Raw genomic sequence first — 14774 nt, 5'->3', positions numbered from 1 at the left:
CCTGAAGTTCATAATTATTTTGAAACCTGAAGTTTCTTAGACATGCCTTGTTTGAAAACCTAAAGTTTTTCATTTAAAGACATCACCCATGAAAACCCGAAGTTTTTTCATGCAAAATTAAACCAAATCATGTCTATTAGAACCTATATGTTCCACTCCTACGTGAATGGATTGATTTTTCTCCATTACATTAAACATATCTTGTCCATCTATTTTGTGATAGGAACATGTTGAATTTAAACAAACTCGACTTTACCATTTTGGAGGTCTCTGGAAGGAACTACCTTAAGAGGGTCCAAGATGTGAAGCTCCATCTCATTGCAAAGAACTTGCATCTTGCCATTGAAGAAGCAACGGACGAGCCTGTTGGCGAAGCTGAAAAGGCCACTGCTATGATCTTTATCCGAAGACATATTCATGACGCTCTGCAAACTGAATATCTTGCTGAGGAGGATCCACGTGCATTATGGGTCACTTTGGCTAATCGTTTTGATCACCAAAATGACATATTGTTGCCTGAAGCAAGACACGATTGGCAGCACTTGTGCTTCCAAGACTTTAAGTCTGTGAATGAATATAATTCTGAAGTTTGTCGAATCAAATCACTTCTCAAGTTTTGCAATGAAACTTTGACTGAAGAGGATCTCCTGGAGAAAACCCATTCGACCTTCTCTGCTTCTAGTATTGTCCTGCAGCAACAATATAAAGCTCAGAAGTTCACTAAGTTCTCGGATTTAATCTCCGTTTTACTTTTTGCTGAAAAGCAGAACCAGCTGTTGATGAAGAATCATCAAGCTCAACCTACTGGGCGACTGTTGTGCCTGAAGCACATTATAGCACCAACCAACGCCCAAAATGCCAAAAGAGGCGTGATAGGGGGCCAGAATCCATCCCACCAAGGTCAACAGAGTCAAGGCCCATCTAAGGGAGGAAACAAAGCCCAGAAGAGCCCAAACCTCGCTCCCAAGGCCCCAAACTTCAAGAATAAGGGCAAAGCACTTGAAACCATGGATGTGGATATGTGCAATCTCTGTAGTTCAAAGGACCATTGGTCCCATGTTTGCCGAGCTCCCAAGAAGGTTGTAGATGAATATCATTCTAGTCGTAAGAAGTTTGAATCAAACTTCATGCAAGTGGACGAATCAGAGACTACAAAGATGGAGGTTTCTGATATTCAGGAGGATACCACCCCTATGGAAGATTAGAATCTTAGACATAGACTTATTTTTAGTTGAAATAAGACAATTGGGGCCGAATTCCACCTAGTGGTCGAACCCCTCCTTTGTTTTTGGTTGATTTTTGAACAATTTTTCTTTATGTTTGGATTATTAGTTGGTGATTTGTTTTGGATATTAAGGTTTTTAATCCTTGAATAAATGGAATTATTTTAATTTGATATTATTTTTTATAAACTTTTATGCATGTGATCGGATTCAAATTAATTTCTCATTCTAGGTATGACTAATGAGAAAGTTAGTTGTCTGGTAGGTAGTGCAACCACACACACCGTTTTGAGTGAACACATCTATTTCACTAACTTTATACCTAAGAATGCACCTCTGACAACCCTTTCAAGCCCATCCAACCTAATTGACAGATACGGTAAGGCACGTATAATGTTGTCAAATGGTACAATCTTGACCATTTCTGATGCATTCTATTCTCCATGTTCTAGAAGAACGTTATTAAGTTTCAAGGACATTAGAGAAAACAATTACCACGCTGAAACCCACGTAGAAAACGAAGTTCAATTTCTATGCATAACTTCTTACGAATATGGCCAGAAGAGTATTCTACAGAATATGGAGCGTATCCCGAGTGGTCTGTATACTATGACCTTACGCCCCATAGAATGCCACTATGTGGCCGGCCCTACTACGGGGACCGCACACGAAATTACACTTTGGCATGATCGTTTGGGACATCTTGGACGAAAAGTGATGTGTCGTATCCTCAAATCTTCACACGGGCATCCACTAACCTGAAGTTTAGGTTCCATCCAAGGAATCGCATGTCAAACATGTTTGATGGGAAAGCTTATTACTAAGCCTTCATATGACAAGATTCATTCGAATTCTCCCATTTTTTCTACAACGGATTAAGGGGGACATTTGTGGACCAATTCACCCTCCCTACGAACCATTTAGATACTTTATGGTTTTGGTTGATGCTTCCACATGATGGTCACACGTGTGCTTGTTATCCACAAGGAACGCTGCATTCTCCAAACTGTTAGCTCAAGTTATCAAGCTCATGACTCACCACCTTGATTATCCGATCAAATCTATTCGATTGGATAATGCTGGACAATTCACATCTAAAACTTTTGATGACTATTGCATGTCGGTTGGGGTTGAAGTTGAACATCATGTACCACATGTTTACACCCAGAACGGCCTGGCAAAGGCTTTCATTAAGTGCTTACAAATGATTGCTCGATCGTTGGTCATACATACTAAGGTCCCAATCGCTGCTTTTGGCCATGTAATATTGTACGCAGCAAAGTTGGTCCGCCTTAGGCCTATTGCGACACAATTATTTAGTGCCCTTCAGTTGGTTACTGGATATGAACCTGACATATTGCATCTGCACATATTTGGTTGTGTGGTATATGTGCTGATCTCGTCGCCCTTATGTACAAAAATGGGGCCTCAGTGAAAGATGGGAATCTATGTCGGATATGATTCTACTTCAATTATTCATTACTTAGAACCTTTGACAGGCGATCTGTTTACCGCTCGTTTCACAGATTGTCACTTCTAAGAGACAGTCTTCCTGTCTTTAAGGGGAGATAAGAATGTCACCGTTCCTGAATAACAATGCGAATTATCGTGGACAACTCCCACTTTGTCTCATTTAGATCTCTACACTGCTCAGTTTAAAACTGAAGTGCATCGCATATTAGATCTCTAAAGCATAGCTCAGAGTATGCCAGATTCTTTCACCTATCTAGCACGCGTGACAAGATCACATATTCCAGCTGCGAATACGCCTGTAAAGATGGATGTACCAAATGTATGACGGACTGCCCTCCTGGAAGCCCAGGACTGCAATCTTGGTGATCCACGTACATTAGTGGCTAGACAATCATTTGCCCCTACACAAAAGCATGGCAGACCCTTTGGTTCAAAGGATTCACACCCCAGGAAGAGGAAAACCACGACACAAGGTCCTGAAGAAACTACCATGAAACACGCTTTCCATTCAGTTGAAGCGTTCACTCTACGGCTTGAAGCAATCTGAAAGAATGAGGTATAACCATTTAAATGAGTATTTTACTAGTTATGGATATGTGAACAATGAACTATACCTTTACGTGTTCATTAAGAAGTCACATTCCCATTTTGCGATTCTTGCAGTTTATGTCAGCGACATGAATCTCATCAGAACTCCTGAAGAGCTCGATAAAACTGTCACATACCTGAAGTCAGAATTTGAGATGAAAAATCTTAGGAAAACTCTTAGTCTCGAGATAGAGCACTGTTCGGATGAAATTCTAGTATATCAATTGAACTACACCCAGAAGGTGTTGCGCCGTTTTAATAAGGATAAAGCAATGCCTTTGAGTACTCCTATGGTCGTTCAATTGCTAGATGCAAAATGAGGTCCCTTTCGTCCAAAGGAGGATGGATAAGAGATTTTGGAACTCGAAGTTCATTATCTAAGTGTGATAGGTGCTTTATTATACTTAGCTCAATGCAGTAGACCCGACATCTCATTCGCCGGTAATCTTTTTGCTAAATACAGTAATGCACCGACATGCAAACACTGGACTAATGTTAAACACATCTTCTACTACCTTAAAGGTACGCTGGATTTGGGCCTGTTTTATCCCTACGGATCCTCGAGTGATGCCACAATCCCCTTCAGTTCTCGAGTCGATTCCTGCCTTGTTGGTTATGCCGAAGCTGGTTACTTATTTAACACACACAAGACGTGCTCTCAAACAGGTTACGTCTTTACCATTAGAGGCATGGCAATATCTTGGATGTCAACCAAACAGACCTTAGTTGCCACTTCTTCTAACCATGCTAAGATACTCACCTGACATGAAGCTACTCAGGAATGCTTCTGGCTGAGAGCAGTTGTGGGCCATATTTGAAGCAGTTGTGATCTTTACCTTGTCGTTGACGTCCCTACGACGATCTATGAAGATAATGTAGCTTGCATCGAACAACTCAAGAAGGGTTACATCAAAGGAGATGACACGTCCTCACTACAACCCTACAAACACATCTTTCTCTTTAGTTTATCACCACACCCGTCTTTTTCCCTTGTCAGATTAAATAAACCACAACATTTTGGAAATTTTAAAGACATTTTACATTTCACAACAAAAATAAAAATGATAATAAAATATAATAAATGGCATCAAGACATGTGGCGACAATTGATTAACTTACAGCCAGGCCCACAGATGGCTACCACTTTTATGAATTGCCACATTTAGTTGTTTGATACACAATTTATTTTTCATGTTATATATTTGAGTATTAAAAATTAGTAATAATTAATCTACGAGTGTGAAAAACATAAAAATAAAAAATAAAAAATTATCCAAACGCTTGTGATCATCTTTTACGTTTCGACTATTATTATATCGTCATTTGGAATTTTAAAACCATAGAAACCCTCGTGAACAGTGTTTTGAGGGCAATTAATAATACATAATAATTAATTTGACAAATATGAAGAATTATGTCAACGCTCATCATAACATCATCTACACTTGGATGATTGTTACATTGTCATTTGGATTTTTAAAATGACACACCTCGACCTAGAATGTCCACCTGGACTCCAAATCGAGCTTTGCTGGCTGACACCCAAAATGTGACGAAGCCATAAAGTGTAGTGAGGTGGAAAAAGTGAATAAATTTAAACCTAAAAGTGTCTAAGTGCAAGAATGCGCATGTGAGTGGGAATGAACCCATTTCACATGTGAAAGTAAAGTATAGTAATAGTAGAACAAGAATTATACCATCGAAGGTAATCTCCGATTCCAACATTTACCAAGAATCCTCGTAGACACAGAAGCTCTACCACTAAAACCTGGAGGGGTGAAAAATAAGGGTGAGTGGGCCTAAAAATAAAGCTTTGTAAAACCTTTTTCGAAAACGTATAACCCCTCACCGTAAAACAAGTATAGTTTTCAAATATATATACTACATATAGCATGAAAACACTTACCGTAAATAGTAATACTTCAGAAATACAATAAGTCACAGTATTTCACATATAAAACATATAACATCCAATAATCACACTATTTCATGTAAACGAACATATAATATTGGGTGCTCATTGACATACGCTAACACACGAGCTCATGCAGAGATATGATCACACGAGCTCATGCAAAGATATTCTAAACAAAAATAAGGATTTAAGGACCTAAATGAAGTAGGAAATGCAAGGAATAGATCTATACCAAAGTGGGGTCGTGTTATGGTCGGCATGAGCCGAAAAAATGATCTGAAAGTGGCTGACGGCCATAGTTCACTACAACAGTTTGGGTCCTTTACGACTTGAAATATATGGCGTATAATACTAGCATGCCTTAAATGATATTATTCAAGACATTCGTAAAGTTCATGTCGTAATACTTGCACATAATCTAGCATTCACGGCATCACTTTTGTGCAAGTCGTTAAATAAAAATATTTACAACTTAAGCATTGTGTGTCGTATTTGACATTACAGGACACACTTTCCTTCTCTTTTAAGGCACCACATTATGTCGTAAAGTGATTTTTCTATATATTTAGGTCCCAACCTTTTATGCCACGAATGACACGTCGTAAATAATGGCTTCTAGCTTCACACCTAAACTTTCCAACTCCACACCTAACATTTTTCTCAAACTTCTCCCTCTTCCATATATTTTTTTTCTTTTTAAATCTTTCATATTTACAAAGCGATGTGTGCAGGCATCAGCAATTACAACGTTCTTCTACAAGCCCTCCCCTCTCCCCCCCCCCCCCAAAAGCTAAAAAAATCAACGCTAAGAGCAACTCCACCCTTGGAGCCCTCCCCCCAGGCAATCCACTATTCAATCCACCATGTAAACAGTAACTGCCCTTAATGAACAGTAACTGTCTTTTGCATCTCCACCCTTGCACTTGAATACCCTGGCAATAGGCAATAAAATATTAGTTTTTATAATTAATATTATATTATTTAATTTGTACAAATTAATATTATATTATTAATTTATCTTTTCCAATCTCTTCCCGAAACTTTTACCATTTTTGTTTTCTTCTTCCTTCCCACTCTCTCACTCCCCTCTCCCTCATTGTCTTCCTTTTTTTCTCCGGCCGACAGTCTCCTTCCCCGCTCTCTTTTTCTCCCCCATTTCTCCCTTTTTTCTTCCTCAAACGAGGAAGCTACGAATTTTGAGAAAAAGCAGCACCGAACCCACCCGCCTCCCGCCATGTCTAAATCCACTGACGTGTCCTTCTTTCTCCTCCTGGTCCTCTGCATCTAGGCCCAAGGAGGCCGCCTGCTTCTTTCCGACTTCAACCAATCAACGTCATCCGCTGATAGAGTCCATCACCACCACCGGTCCCACACCTTCACTCCCTACCTCACTTTTAAGAACGCCCTCTCGGCGGAAGACTCCACCTACAAGAAGACCTACGTTTTCCTGCCCTGCACCACCATCGTGATCGACAACCTCTTCCTGATTCCTGACAGAAAAAAATTTAAAAAAAGGACTGACGTTAGCCCCTGCTCGGGCTCTCGGGCTGGCAATTCCTCACAAGCCCTTTGCTCGGGCCTTGGCTGCTGCTCGGGCTTGCTCACGCTGGAGCTGGTCGACAGGGCCTTGGGCCTTTTCTTCTCCTCCACCCCTCGAGCAAGAGCTCCCACTGGAGCTGCTCTAAACGAAAATTCAAAACAATTGACTCTTTTTGTACAATTAAAAAAGAAAAAAAAAGACGCTTAATTGGCTACTAACCCAATCCCACTCTTTTCTCAAAAAAAAAAAAAAAAAAGCCCTAGAAATTCCCTCTCTTTGCTTCCCTTTGTGCCAAACTCGAGCGGTAAGTAATGGTGCCCAATGAATTATTTAAAAAAAATAATGGTGACCAAGTATTTAAAAAAAAATAGACTAATATTAATCCAGACTATTCCAATTCAGTTTCCTCTTTCTTCTACTCTTTGCTCTTGCACCACTGTGACCCAAAAACCAAGAGTCCGCCAATCTTATCTCTTAGTTTCTATCTCTCTCTAGCGCGACGACACTCGAATCCATGCCAACACAGTAACCGTCTCTTTCTCTCTATGCACGCCCGCTCACTATTGATCCTATCACCTACTTCCAATTTCTTATTCCACCATTGAAAATCCAAGAACCCTAAAGCCACCAAAGACTCAAATCCACATCTAAGACCCCCCCACATCTACGAGACTACACTATCGCTCAACACTTCAAGGTTAAAACAATTTAATTTCTTATCAATCTTTTTAACTTTGCTTTTGGATTTACAGGTAATTACTTCCAAAATTAAGCAAGCTAGCAGCCTTTCACCTCCACAGCCATCCTTTGAGGCCTCTATTTAGGTAATTTTCGTTTTTATAATTTAGATTATATGTATTTGTCTCTGTCTATTTTATTCTGGGTAATCGTTAAGGATTATTCAAATGATTTATTTGCACATATAGAGGCTTTAATAAGTTGTTTTATTTGGTTTTTGTAATTTAGTTTTTTGTTTGTTATGAACTTGTGATGCAACTCTATGCTATTAGGCTTCGGTTATAACTAGTTAGACCACCTATTGTTATTACTATCATTTAGGCCAATTACATAGGTAATACCATTAGGCTTGTCTACACTTTAAACCCTACTATCCTTGAATGTATTTAATCTTTTTTTTTTCTTATGTAAAGAGGACTATGAATGAAGATATGAATTTACTTTGATTTCTTTTCCATTTCTGCATTTACTTTCTTGCAATTTCCCTTTTATCATGTCTGATCCTATCATTGGGTACCAAAGCCAAAGATCCACTGTGGATTTGTGGTTTGCCTCCGTCGATCCCATGCTTCTAGCACCATGGAGAAGTGTGATGGATGATTCCGGTGATCTGGCGTTCTATTGGAATCCAGAAACCGATGTTTCTCAGTATGAACATTCAAATCCGTCTCCACGTCCACCACTTTATCCTCCCGATCACTACCAGATTCCATACGAGTATAAGAACACTTTTCCTTTCTCCGATTGCAACTATCGACCGCCAGATTACCCAGCCTCGTATATACCTGAGCTTCATGTAGCTCTTTCATATACCAGTCTCATTTTCCTCCCGCACCTTGCCCCACCTTTAGTCATGTATTCAGACTCCATAGACGTCCCTAAAATCCCTCATTCCTATGCCACAAACCCTAATTTTCACAATCCCTAAATTTACTTCTCCATCGTTGTACAAACAAAATTCGTGGGTTTCGATTCCGAGAACCGTCTACGATTTAATGACCCTCATCAAGTCTCTCCTTACGAACTTGACTTGGGTCTTGATTAGGGATAGGCAACGGTTATGGCAGTCGGGTAACCGTGGTTATTTATCCATAACCGTTTATTCTCATACCCGCATAACCATTTACCCGTTGGGTAATTGTCTAAACGATTATACCCATACCCATAACCGTGTACCCATTTAACCGTAACTGTTTAGTACCCGTTTACCCATTTATCATTTTTAAACTCGTTTATCCTTTCTTTTTTACCATTTACTCATTTTTCACCCGTCTACATGCTTTTTTAACAACTTGAAAATTAAAAAAGAAAAATTTGTCATAATTTTGTTTTTCTAACAATTAAACACCGTTATAGGTACATTCATCATATATTTCCACATTTTAATTTTTTAAGTCCATATACCATTCCAATAATTGAAATAATAGTTTATAGACGATATTTTTAACTGTTAGTAATGAAGGTAACATAAAATTTGCTAAGTATTCTTGGGTTACGAAAACTGTTAAAAGACAATATTTTTAAGTTATTTGACTCGGAATGTAAAATATTAACATAATATATATAATGTGTTGGAAATGTGCCCTAAAGCCAATCATGTGATGATACTTTACGGACATTTCACATGTTAAACTAATCTAGTTTTACATATAAAGGGCATACATTATTGTTTGAGCCGTCTCATATAAATGTTATATGCTTAAACGATAAAGTCCAAGGAATATGTGATTGGGAGAATGTAATCTAATGAAGTTAGATTCATGAGACCATTCTTTCGTAGACACATCCTAAACGTTCCTGATCATAGGATTGCCAATTGGGCGTTGACAGTCCGTTAAGATCAGTACGTACTATGTCTTCTCTCAGGGAGAGTGATTAGTCTCGAATCATTGGTGTGTGTGACATCAAGACAAGTACGGTAGGTGCTCAATAGAGAATGAGTTCACTGAACGCGATCAACGAAGAGTTCTCATATTCCATGTCACATGAGAACTCATGGTTGGGATAATGCAAAGTAGTCCTTTGACCTGAGGCATCATAGTTGTCTTGTGGTTAAGACCTTGATCTTTGATTATGTCAAAGTCATCCCACCAGGAGGGTGTCCACGGCATCGTTGGGGTCAAGCCGCTTAGCTATGGAGACAAGTGAATGCGCAACAAGGGATCTCTAACCTTCAAACCGTTTGAGGGAGAATACTCTCTGATATGATTTGAATCTCTGGCCAGAGTATGAATGAGATTTGGGAATGCGTTCCTAATCACATTCAAGGTAATCATATAAGCACAAGACACACATTGGATAGTAGACATGAGAAAATAAACTATCAAACCAAACAATGTGGTCAAGAGTATTAGATTAGAGAAGGACCGTATTGCATTTGTAATCCCAGACTGAATAGGTTCTCCACCTCTTCTGATTAGCTTGGGTAACCATGACATACGGCTAGGTGTCACTCATGGTTTGTGGAAGCCCTAAACGTGTGTAATCACTAAAGGGAGAATTGAAAATAGTTTCAATTCACAATCGATGTAAAATGGTTTTAATCGCCCACTACCTCGCTAAAAGGAACCTAATGGATCGTACACCGTGTAAGGTAGAGATGGACGAAATAAATGAAATGAGTAAGATTAATTGAATGGTTTAATTATTTATGGCAAGGATTAATTAATATGTTAATTAATCAAACGAATAAGTTCGTTAAAGACCACGGGATAGTTTTGGACCTTAAGGCCCAATGGGCTTCGAACGTCAAGCCCATTAACTTAAGTTGTATGACAATTTAATGAATAAAGATTCATTAAAGCCCAAAAGCCCAAAAATCCCTAAATGGCCGGCCATAAGGAATGAATTAGGGTTTTGGTTATTTAAGTCACTTAAAGAAGTGACTATATAAATGACTTTATAGCCAAATATTCATTAAGTGAAATAAGGGTTTATTTTTGGGGAAAATGGGTGAGAATTGTCTCTCCATTTTCTCTCTAAAGAGGCCAACACCTTGGAGGTGATTAGCTAGTCATCTAATCCTCCAAGGTCACTCATTCATCATCCAATCTCTCCTTGGTGTAGAGACTTAGAGGTTCTCAATTTTGGGAACTTGGAGAACCTATTCTTCCATCCAAATCCATGGATCTAAGAAGCAAGGAATGAAGGCCCTATCTCTTTGGGTGATTAGCCTTTGCTTATGCAAAGAGGAATCTACAAAGGTATTAATTTCAACTCACTTATTTTTGAGTTGATTATTGGTTCACCAATCTACTAGGCTTTGAATTTCATGGTCATGTTTTGTTTTTGAGTACATACAAGCATGATTCCGCCTTTTAATTGTTAATTGCATGCTATATGATGTTGCTCAAATGAACATGTTTTACAAAATAATCCCTTCAAGTGGTATCAGAGCCTAGGTCTAGTAGTTGGTGAATCCTTTTGTGTTTTGTAGTTCATAAGTTTGTGATCTAAAAGTTGTAATTGTTACAAGCTTTATTCTTGCTTCTTTGAAAGTAAATTTTGTTGGAAAATTTGCTATCTCAAATGTTGTAGATGTTGTTCATATGAGCATGAATATTGGAGCTAAAATTTGGTGCCATGCTTTTGGGAAAATTCGGCCAAAATCAAAGGGTGAATTTTTGGGTTCTTGTTTGACTTGTTAAAAGTGTTTTAATGTGTTCTTTGGAACCCCTAAGTACCCTAGTTTGGTTAGATGTTATTTCCCTTAAGTAAGAATGGTTTTGGAATGTTTTTGGGTGGAAAAAGTTCATGGAAAAATTTGGGTTTTTCATGGATGTTCTTCATTGTTCTTGATGTTCTTGCCAAGAACAAAAAGGTTTGGTGTATTGATTCAAAGTTTTGAATTATTTCATAAAGTATATGTGATATGTTTTTAAATGATTTATTATGTATTTAAAGTGTTAGATATTTGTATAAATGATGATTGAAATAATTGTGATTGAATTATTTCATAAACTTATCTTACATACACTTGCATGTTTTTGACAAAACTCACTAATCAACACACACACCAACCTTATCCCTCCCCAAAACCAGCCACTCCCTCAAAGGGAGTACTTTTGGGGCTTTTATGCAATTACATAAAGTTTTGATACTTTTGTGTATTTGCACTTTGGCCCAAAAGTTTACGTTTTTACGTTTAGGTCCAAAAACGCTAAAGGACAAATTGTTTTGTTCCTTTAATGAAGTTTTTGCATTATTAAAAGTTTGGGTTCTAGTTGTATTTACATGAAGTTGTGACTTTTGTGTATTATACAAAGTGACCCCAAAAGTTTTTGTATTTGCAATATGGCCCAAAAGTTGAGGTTAATTGCAAGATGGCCCAAATAGGATGAGAACAAAATTGTTTTGTCTCTTTAAATGAGAATTGGATTTTCATTTTGTTTAGCTCCATTTAAATCAATTTTATGGATACAAAAACCAAATGAAAATGTTGCATTCATTAATTAGTTAAAGTGTTAATTAATTAAAGGGTGATTATGAACCTAAGCCTAATATAATTGAGCTATGTGAAAGGCGTTTCAAATTTGTTTGAACCATGGGAATGTGTAGATTAGATTTTGGTTGTAATTTGATTTGATCAAATGTTGTAAAAGGGCTTAAGCTCTTCTTTACTTTAAAGTAATTTGTTATATGCAAATGTTGTAATGAGCATAAGCTCACCTTTACTTTGAAGTACTTCTTTCTTGCTTTATACGATATGCATGAAAATGAAGTAGTTGGGTCCAACGCCCATAAGACAACACGCCTTAATGTGATTAAACGCGTAACTAAAATCAATCTTCATTCCTAGACCGAGGTTCAACACAAGGCTCGTGTTGAATCTAAACAAAGGTTCATAATCATCCTTAGGCCCTAAGGCAACTATGTAGTCCATCAAATGAATGCAAAGTTTATGTTAGTAGTATCATATACTCTTGCTTTAAAAATCGTTTTAAAAGCATAGTGGGAGTATTATGTACAACTAAAACAAAGTGATGGACCAATAGTTGAAAAAGGACCAAAATAGTTTTAATAGAGATTAAAATGTATGTTTATATGTGATGAGACACAAAACCCTCAACCAAACCAATATTAAGTTGATAAGCGAGAGATGTTTAGAATATCTCTTCGTGGCCTTCCACCGTGGTGGGATCCAATCGTTTATGACTTGTACACCGGCTTCACCCTATCATGGGGGAGTACAAAGTGCATGCTTATACTCAGGAGGAATCCATATACATATGATGAGGTGAGTGTAGGTAACGAGGATAGCTATATATCGTATCATCGTGAGGCTATTCTTGAACCCCTTCACACACTAAGCATGGTGGGAAGAACTTAACTAAGTGCAATGGAACCAATATCATATCATTGTGAGGTTACATTCTCTAGAGGCCAAATAAGATGGGTACTTGCATTAGTTGCAAATGAGTAAGCGTACTCTCTCATTATTATTGTTGCTAGCCATACATCGTATCATCGTGAGGTGGGCTTGGTAATAGTGAGCCTCCCATAACCTACTAGGAGTTTCATCCAAAACTCTCGAATTCCTATGAGGGATATGGAATTTGCCAAAAATAGTGGGTGGTGCTATTTTGATTTAAAGACCCGAATCAAATGGCTTAAAATCAATCAATTTATATTCGTTATGTATTTGTTTACCAATATATTTGCAAACGCTATCCAACACTTGACAAATAAAAGCCGAACGTTTAGTTTACGGACTTGGTACTACAAAACCATAGATTGTCTTTAATGGCTTGTAAAAGTACCAAAGTAGTCTCATCCTCACAATCTTACTATTGATAATGTATCATTAGAAGAATATGTTAGAAAAGGTCTATCATAAAGAGGACAACACTTTTAATGTCATAATTCTTCAATTACAAATTGTTGTATGAAGAAATAGGAGTTGCTTTGAACAACCCTTAGTCAATGCAAACACTTAGTGCTTGTTTCTTTGTTAAATGAACAAGGAACTTGAGAAGAAAGCACAAAGCCATGAACACTTAAATGTGCCATGATTCTTCATTTACAATTGTTGTATGAAGAAATGAGAGTTGCCTTGTACAACTCTTGAAGGTTTGTAATTATGTTTAGAACATAATGGTTGGTTGACAAAAATAGTCCATTAACATGGACTTATGATGATTTTGAATCATTAAGTGTTGAAGTGATAAACCACTTAACGAGACGGAAACTAGGCAAGGACTTCACCTTTGTTTCCCTATCCTAATCGTTCACTAAGTTTATTGTAAACTATGTAGTGAACAAAAACCACACTCTCTCCAAAATGTTTGATGTGTATAACACAATTGAAAAAAGGTTTCAAGAGAGATAGTGGGAGTTTAGGGACCATGACTAATGTAGTCAAAGGTGAAAGTCAAATAAAGAAGATAAATAACTCCAAGGGAACAAACTTTCTTTATGAAAGGATGGACATTGGAAGGGGTATTTGCAAGAAATGTCTTGCAAGTGTCAAGGACACACCTTTCGAAGGTGTTGTAAATTGTTCTTGAAAAGTTCAAAACAGTTGGTTCTTCTACTTGAATGCTTGATTTCGTATTAGCAACTATGTTTTACAATCGTTGTAAAAGTGTGGCTAATAAGAAGTAGAAGATTAATGAGAGAAGAGAAAGTGCTTCACATTCGGAAACGTGAATCAAATGTAGATCTCTGCGAAAGCAGATGGTACTTACTTCCTCATATGAACTACCAAAGAAATTGGAAAAACATAGATTGTCTTTGTATTCCAATTTTAAGGAACTAAATTCCGTCACTATGTGAAATGGATAAATGTTTTGTTTGACAAAACAATGTTCTTTATTAATCAATGATTGGATTATGGTAATCTAATTAAATTATCTCTATAGTAGAGATAATATGGTAGTGTTAACTATTTAGAAAATAATGATGCTTAAAACCCAAAAGGTTGCAAGGTAGTGACTAATCTCAACTAAAGTTGTGATACCTCTAAAACATAAATTACGAGTTGGTCATAAATGGACGCTTTGGATCGTTAGATCCGGATCCAATACCTTCTTGTTAAAATTGTATGGAGGCGAAATGTTCGAATCTTTATTCTTTTGGAAAGAAGAAAGAATCACAAAGTTGTTGAGGGTAATTCACTTAGATGTTAGTGGCACTTGTCCACAAACATAATACTACTCATGTTGAATTACATTCACCGAAGATCACTCTCGGTTGGACTATAGTTTATTTTGAATAAACACAAGTCCGAATACTTTGCAAAATGTTTCAAAGAATTCAAGTAATGTAAGTTGATAAGTAAGACATCTAAAGTATTTAC

The sequence above is a fragment of the Malus domestica genome, chromosome 01, assembly GCF_042453785.1.
Source record: "Malus domestica chromosome 01, GDT2T_hap1".
Lineage (NCBI taxonomy): Eukaryota > Viridiplantae > Streptophyta > Magnoliopsida > Rosales > Rosaceae > Malus > Malus domestica.
This window is presented reverse-complemented; position numbering follows the sequence as displayed.